Source organism: Bufo bufo, chromosome 2 (genome assembly GCF_905171765.1).
Source record: "Bufo bufo chromosome 2, aBufBuf1.1, whole genome shotgun sequence".
In the NCBI taxonomy this organism is placed as follows: Eukaryota; Metazoa; Chordata; class Amphibia; order Anura; family Bufonidae; genus Bufo; species Bufo bufo.
In genome coordinates this window covers 3265878-3272816 of record NC_053390.1, presented here as the reverse complement: position 1 = coordinate 3272816, position 6939 = coordinate 3265878, and positions in this window count along the sequence as shown.

The window sequence follows — 6939 nt, the reverse complement described above, 5'->3', positions numbered from 1 at the left end:
GGAAGGGGGAGGTAAGTGAGAGCAGTCAGGAAGGGGGAGGTAAGTGAGAGCAGTCAGGAAGGGGGAGGTAAGTGAGAGCAGGAAGGAAGGGGGAGGTAAGTGACAGCAGTCAGGAAGGGGGAGGTAAGTGACAGCAGTCAGGAAGGGGGAGGTAAGTGATAGCAGTCAGGAAGGGGGAGGTAAGTATGAGCAGTCAGGAAGGGGGAGGTAAGTGACAGCAGTCAGGAAGGGGGAGGTAAGTGACAGCAGGCAGGAAGGGGGAGGTAAGTGACAGCAGTCAGGAAGGGGGAGGTAAGTGACAGCAGTCAGGAAGGGGGAGGTAAGTGACAGCAGTCAGGAAGGGGGAGGTAAGTGAGAGCAGTCAGGAAGGGGGAGGTAAGTGAGAGCAGTCAGGAAGGGGGAGATAAGTGAGAGCAGTCAGGAAGGGGGAGGTAAGTGAGAGCAGTCAGGAAGGGGGAGGTAAGTGAGAACAGTCAGGAAGGGGGAGGTAAGTGAGAGCATTGAGGAAGGGGGAGGTAAGTGAGAGCATTGAGGAAGGGGGAGGTAAGTGAGAGCAGTCAGGAAGGGGGAGGTAAGTGAGAGCAGTCAGGAAGGGGGAGGTAAGTGAGAGCAGTCAGGAAGGGGGAGATAAGTGAGAGCAGTCAAGAAGGGGGAGGTAAGTGAGAGCAGTCAGGAAGGGGGAGGTAAGTGATAGCAGTCAGGAAGGGGGAGGTAAGTGAGAGCAGTCAGGAAGGGGGAGGTAAGTGAGAGCAGTCAGGAAGGGGGAAGTAAGTGAGAGCAGTCAGGAAAGGGGAGATAAGTGAGAGCAGTCAGGAAGAGGGAGGTAAGTGAGAGCAGTCAGGAAAGGGGAGATAAGTGAGAGCAGTCAGGAAGAGGGAGGTAAGTGAGAGCAGTCAGGAAGGGGGAGGTAAGTGAGAGCAGTCAGGAAAGGGGAAGTAAGTGAGAGCAGTCAGGAAGGGGGAGGTAAGTGAGAGCAGTGAGGAAGGGGGAAGTAAGTGACAGCAGTCAGGAAGGGGGAGGTAAGTGACAGCAGTCAGGAAGGGGGAGGTAAGTGAGAGCAGTCAGGAAGGGGGAGGTAAGGGACAGCAGTCAGGAAGGGGGAGGTAAGGGACAGCAGTCAGGAAGGGGGAGGTAAGTGAGAGCAGTCAGGAAGGGGGAGATAAGTGAGAGCAGTCAGGAAGGGGGAGGTAAGTGAGAGCAGTCAGGAAGGGGGAGGTAAGTGATAGCAGTCAGGAAGGGGGAGGTAAGTGAGAGCAGTCAGGAAGGGGGAGGTAAGTGAGAGCAGTCAGGAAGGGGGAAGTAAGTGAGAGCAGTCAGGAAGGGGGAGGTAAGTGAGAGCAGTCAGGAAAGGGGAGATAAGTGAGAGCAGTCAGGAAGAGGGAGGTAAGTGAGAGCAGTCAGGAAGGGGGAAGTAAGTGAGAGCAGTCAGGAAGGGGGAGGTAAGTGAGAGCAGTCAGGAAAGGGGAGATAAGTGAGAGCAGTCAGGAAGAGGGAGGTAAGTGAGAGCAGTCAGGAAGGGAGAGGTAAGTGAGAGCAGGCAGGAAGATGGAGGTAAGTGAGAGCAGTCAGGAAGGGGGAGGTAAGTGAGAGCAGGCAGGAAGGGGGAGGTAAGTGAGAGCAGGCAGGAAGGGGGAGGTAAGTGAGAGCAGTGAGGAAGGGGGAGGTAAGTGAGAACAGTCAGGAAGGGGGAGGTAAGTGAGAGCAGTCAGGAAGGGGGAGGTAAGGGACAGCAGTCAGGAAGGGGGAGGTAAGGGACAGCAGTCAGGAAGGGGGAGGTAAGGGACAGCAGTCAGGAAGGGGGAGGTAAGTGAGAGCAGTCAGGAAGGGGGAGATAAGTGAGAGCAGTCAGGAAGGGGGAGGTAAGTGAGAGCAGTCAGGAAGGGGGAGGTAAGTGATAGCAGTCAGGAAGGGGGAGGTAAGTGAGAGCAGTCAGGAAGGGGGAGGTAAGTGAGAGCAGTCAGGAAGGGGGAAGTAAGTGAGAGCAGTCAGGAAGGGGGAGGTAAGTGAGAGCAGTCAGGAAGGGGGAGGTAAGTGAGAGCAGTCAGGAAGGGGGAGGTAAGTGAGAGCAGTCAGGAAGGGAGAGGTAAGTGAGAGCAGGCAGGAAGATGGAGGTAAGTGAGAGCAGTCAGGAAAGGGGAGATAAGTGAGAGCAGTCAGGAAGAGGGAGGTAAGTGAGAGCAGTCAGGAAGGGAGAGGTAAGTGAGAGCAGTCAGGAAGGGGGAAGTAAGTGAGAGCAGTCAGGAAGGGGGAGGTAAGTGAGAGCAGTCAGGAAAGGGGAGATAAGTGAGAGCAGTCAGGAAGAGGGAGGTAAGTGAGAGCAGTCAGGAAGGGAGAGGTAAGTGAGAGCAGGCAGGAAGATGGAGGTAAGTGAGAGCAGTCAGGAAGGGGGAGGTAAGTGAGAGCAGGCAGGAAGGGGGAGGTAAGTGAGAGCAGGCAGGAAGGGGGAGGTAAGTGAGAGCAGTGAGGAAGGGGGAGGTAAGTGAGAGCAGTCAGGAAGGGGGAGATAAGTGAGAGCAGTGAGGAAGGGGGAGGTAAGTGAGAGCAGTGAAGAAGGGGGAGGTAAGTGAGAGCAGTGAGGAAGGGGGAGGTAAGTGAGAGCAGTGAGGAAAGGGGAGGTAAGTGAGAGCAGTGAGGAAAGGGGAGGTAAGTGATAGCAGTCAGGAAGGGGGAGGTAAGTGAGAGCAGTTAGGAAGGGGGAAGTAAGTGAGAGCAGTCAGGAAAGGGGAAGTAAGTGAGAGCAGTCAGGAAGGGGAAGGTAAGTGAGAGCAGTCAGGAAGGGGGAGGTAAGTGAGAGCAGTCAGGAAGGGGGAAGTAAGTGAGAGCAGTGAGGAAGGGGGAGGTAAGTGAGAGCAGTGAAGAAGGGGGAGGTAAGTGAGAGCAGTGAGGAAGGGGGAGGTAAGTGAGAGCAGTCAGGAAGGGGGAGGTAAGCGAGAGCAGTCAGGAAGGGGGTAGTAAGTGGCAGCAGTCAGGAAGGGGGAGGTAAGTGAGAGCAGTGAGGAAGGGGGAGGTAAGTGAGAGCAGTCAGGAAGGGGGAGGTAAGTGAGAGCAGTCAGGAAGGGGGAGGTAAGTGAGAACAGTCAGGAAGGGGGAGGTAAGTGAGAGCAGTGAGGAAGGGGGAGGTAAGTGAGAGCAGTGAGGAAGGGGGAGGTAAGTGAGAGCAGTCAGGAAGGGGGAGGTAAGTGAGAGCAGTCAGGAAGGGGGAGGTAAGTGAGAGCAGTCAGGAAGGGGGAGGTAAGTGAGAGCAGTCAGGAAGGGGGAGGATGTAGGTGGGAGAGAAGGTGTCCTCCTGCCACTATGCCGGTGCAAGATGCAGGTGGGAGAGAAAGTGTCCTCCTGCCACTGTGTCTGTTTAAGATGCAGGTGGGAGAGAAAGTGTCCTCCTGCCACTGTGTCTGTGCAAGATGCAGGTGGGAGAGAAAGTGTCCTCCTGCCACTGTGTCTGTGCAAGATGCAGGTGGGAGAGAAAGTGTCCTCTTGCCACTGTGTCTGTGCAAGATGCAGGTGGGAGAGAAAGTGTCCTCCTGCCACTGTGTCTGTGCAAGATGTAGGTGGGAGAGAAAGTGTCCTCCTGCCACTGTGTCTGTGCAAGATGTAGGTGGGAGAGAAAGTGTCCTCCTGCCACTGTGTCTGTGCAAGATGTAGGTGGGAGAGAAAGTGTCCTCCTGCCTCTATGCCTGTGCAAGATGTAGGTGAGAGAGAAAGTGTCCTCCTGCCTATATGCCTATGTAAGATGTAGGTGGGAGAGAAAGTGTCCTCCTGCCACTGTGTCTGTGCAAGATGCAGGTGGGAGAGAAAGTGTCCTACTGCCTCTATGCCGGTGCAAGATGTAGGTGGGAGAGAAAGTGTCCTTCTGCCTCTATGTCAGTGCAAGATGTAGGTGGGAGAGAAAGTGTCCTCCTGCCTCTATGCCTATGTAAGATGTAGGTGGGAGAGAAAGTGTCCTCCTGCCACTGTGTCTGTGCAAGATGTAGGTGGGAGAGAAAGTGTCCTCCTGCCTCTATGCCTGTGCAAGATGTAGGTGAGAGAGAAAGTGTCCTCCTGCCTATATGCCTATGTAAGATGTAGGTGGGAGAGAAAGTGTCCTCCTGCCACTGTGTCTGTGCAAGATGCAGGTGGGAGAGAAAGTGTCCTACTGCCTCTATGCCGGTGCAAGATGTAGGTGGGAGAGAAAGTGTCCTTCTGCCTCTATGTCAGTGCAAGATGTAGGTGGGAGAGAAAGTGTCCTCCTGCCACTGTGTCTGTGCAAGATGCAGGTGGGAGAGGAAGTGTCCTCCTGCCACTGTGTCTGTGCAAGATGTAGGTGGGAGAGAAAGTGTCCTCCTGCCACTGTGTCTGTGCAAGATGCAGGTGGGAGAGGAAGTGTCCTCCTGCCACTGTGTCTGTGCAAGATGTAGGTGGGAGAGAAAGTGTCCTCTTGCCACTGTGTCTGTGCAAGATGTAGGTGGGAGAGAAAGTGTCCTCTTGCCACTGTGTCTGTGCAAGATGCAGGTGGGAGAGAAAGTGTTCTCCTGCCACTGTGTCTGTGCAAGATGTAGGTGGGAGAGTAGATGTACTCCTGCCTCTGTGTCTGTGCAAGATGTAGGTGGGAGAGTAGATGTCCTTCTGCCACTGTGTCGGTGCAAGATGTAGGTGGGAGAGAAAGTGTTCTCCTGCCACTGTGTCTGTGCAAGATGTAGGTGGGAGAGAAAGTGTCCTCCTGCCTCTATGCCTGTGCAAGATGTAGGTGGGAGAGAAAGTGTCCTTCTGCCTCTATGTCAGTGCAAGATGTAGGTGGGAGAGAAAGTGTTCTCCTGCCACTGTGTCTGTGCAAGATGTAGGTGGGAGAGAAAGTGTCCTCCTGCCTCTATGCCGGTGCAAGATGTAGGTGGGAGAGAAAGTGTTCTCCTGCCACTGTGTCTGTGCAAGATGTAGGTGGGAGAGAAAGTGTCCTCCTGCCTCTATGCCTGTGCAAGATGTAGGTGGGAGAGTAGATGTCCACCTGCCTCTGTGTCTGTGCAAGATGTAGGTGGGAGAGTAGATGTCCTCCTGCCTCTATGCCTGTGCAAGATGTAGGTGGGAGAGTAGATGTCCTCCTGCCTCTGTGTCTGTGCAAGATGTAGGTGGGAGAGAAAGTGTCCTCCTGCCACTATGCCTGTGTAAGATGTAGGTGGAAGAGAAAGTGTCCTCCTGCCACTGTGTCTGTGCAAGATGCAGGTGGGAGAGAAAGTGTCCTCCTGCCTCTATGCCTGTGCAAGATGTAGGTGGGAGAGTAGATGTCCACCTGCCTCTGTGTCTGTGCAAGATGTAGGTGAGAGAGAAAGTGTCCTCCTGCCACTATGCCTGTGTAAGATGTAGGTGGGAGAGAAAGTGTCCTCCTGCCACTGTGTCTGTGCAAGATGCAGGTGGGAGAGAAAGTGTCCTCCTGCCACTGTGTCTGTGCAAGATGCAGGTGGGATAGAAAGTGTCCTCCTGCCTCTATGCCCGTGCAAGATGTAGGTGGGAGAAAAAGTGTCCTCCTGCCACTGTGCCTGTGCAAGATGCAGGTGGGAGAGGAAGTGTCCTCCTGCCACTGTGTCTGTGCAAGATGTAGGTGGGAGAGAAAGTGTCCTCCTGCCACTATGCCTGTGTAAGATGTAGGTGGAAGAGAAAGTGTCCTCCTGCCACTGTGTCTGTGCAAGATGTAGGTGGGAGAGAAAGTGTCCTCCTGCCACTATGCCTGTGTAAGATGTAGGTGGAAGAGAAAGTGTCCTCCTGCCACTGTGTCTGTGCAAGATGCAGGTGGGAGAGAAAGTGTCCTCCTGCCTCTATGCCTGTGCAAGATGTAGGTGGGAGAGTAGATGTCCACCTGCCTCTGTGTCTGTGCAAGATGTAGGTGAGAGAGAAAGTGTCCTCCTGCCACTATGCCTGTGTAAGATGTAGGTGGGAGAGAAAGTGTCCTCCTGCCACTGTGTCTGTGCAAGATGCAGGTGGGAGAGAAAGTGTCCTCCTGCCACTGTGTCTGTGCAAGATGCAGGTGGGATAGAAAGTGTCCTCCTGCCTCTATGCCCGTGCAAGATGTAGGTGGGAGAAAAAGTGTCCTCCTGCCACTGTGCCTGTGCAAGATGCAGGTGGGAGAGGAAGTGTCCTCCTGCCACTGTGTCTGTGCAAGATGTAGGTGGGAGAGTAGGTGTCCTCCTGTCACTGTGCCTGAGAAAGATGCAGATAGAAAAGAAAGGCTTCCCGCAGTGGTGGACTGGAAACTTAAAGTGGTAATAAATCTAAAAGTGGTCCTCATGTTGTAGTTGAGTCAATACTGATAGAGAATGGGGCAAGGCAAGGAGAGGGGGCTGACACAAGTAGGCAGAGTCAGAAATACCATAGTTCATCACAAAATACCCCCTCATCAGAAGTGAATACCACAGTGCAGCTGTAGATACTGCCCCAGAAGTTGTCCCTCTGTGGTGGCCATCAATAGCTGCTCGTTCTGTTCTCCTCCAAGTGTCTTTAGTTTTGACATGGAGCCATCAGCTCCCAAACTCCACTGCAGTATTCAACTGTATCACTGGCCTGAGGGCAGATATACAAGTGAATTCATGGGGGCATCTGCAGCCACCAGACAGGTACATGAATACCTGATGCTCCCAGTGTGTAATTAATGCTGAGAGCATCAGATCATTATGTATTTGGCCAGCGGCAGTAAGGAGGACTTGGATGGCCCCCTGGCATCAACCCCCAGAAAATTTTCCAGTAGGGTTTAGGCTGTAGACTCCCAGTACAAACTGCATAGAGGCAAATAATAGGATCCAGTGAGGAGAGCACCTTTACTCATCTCTCACAAACCACAAAGTGTCACTCCTATTACGATGGTACTTTATTTTTAGATCTGGTGTCGTTGTCCAGCTTTCACATCTGCATCTCATTTTGACTGCGTCTCAGAAAATTTCCTTCTCATCGTCTCACTTCCCAAAAGCTCTACACAAG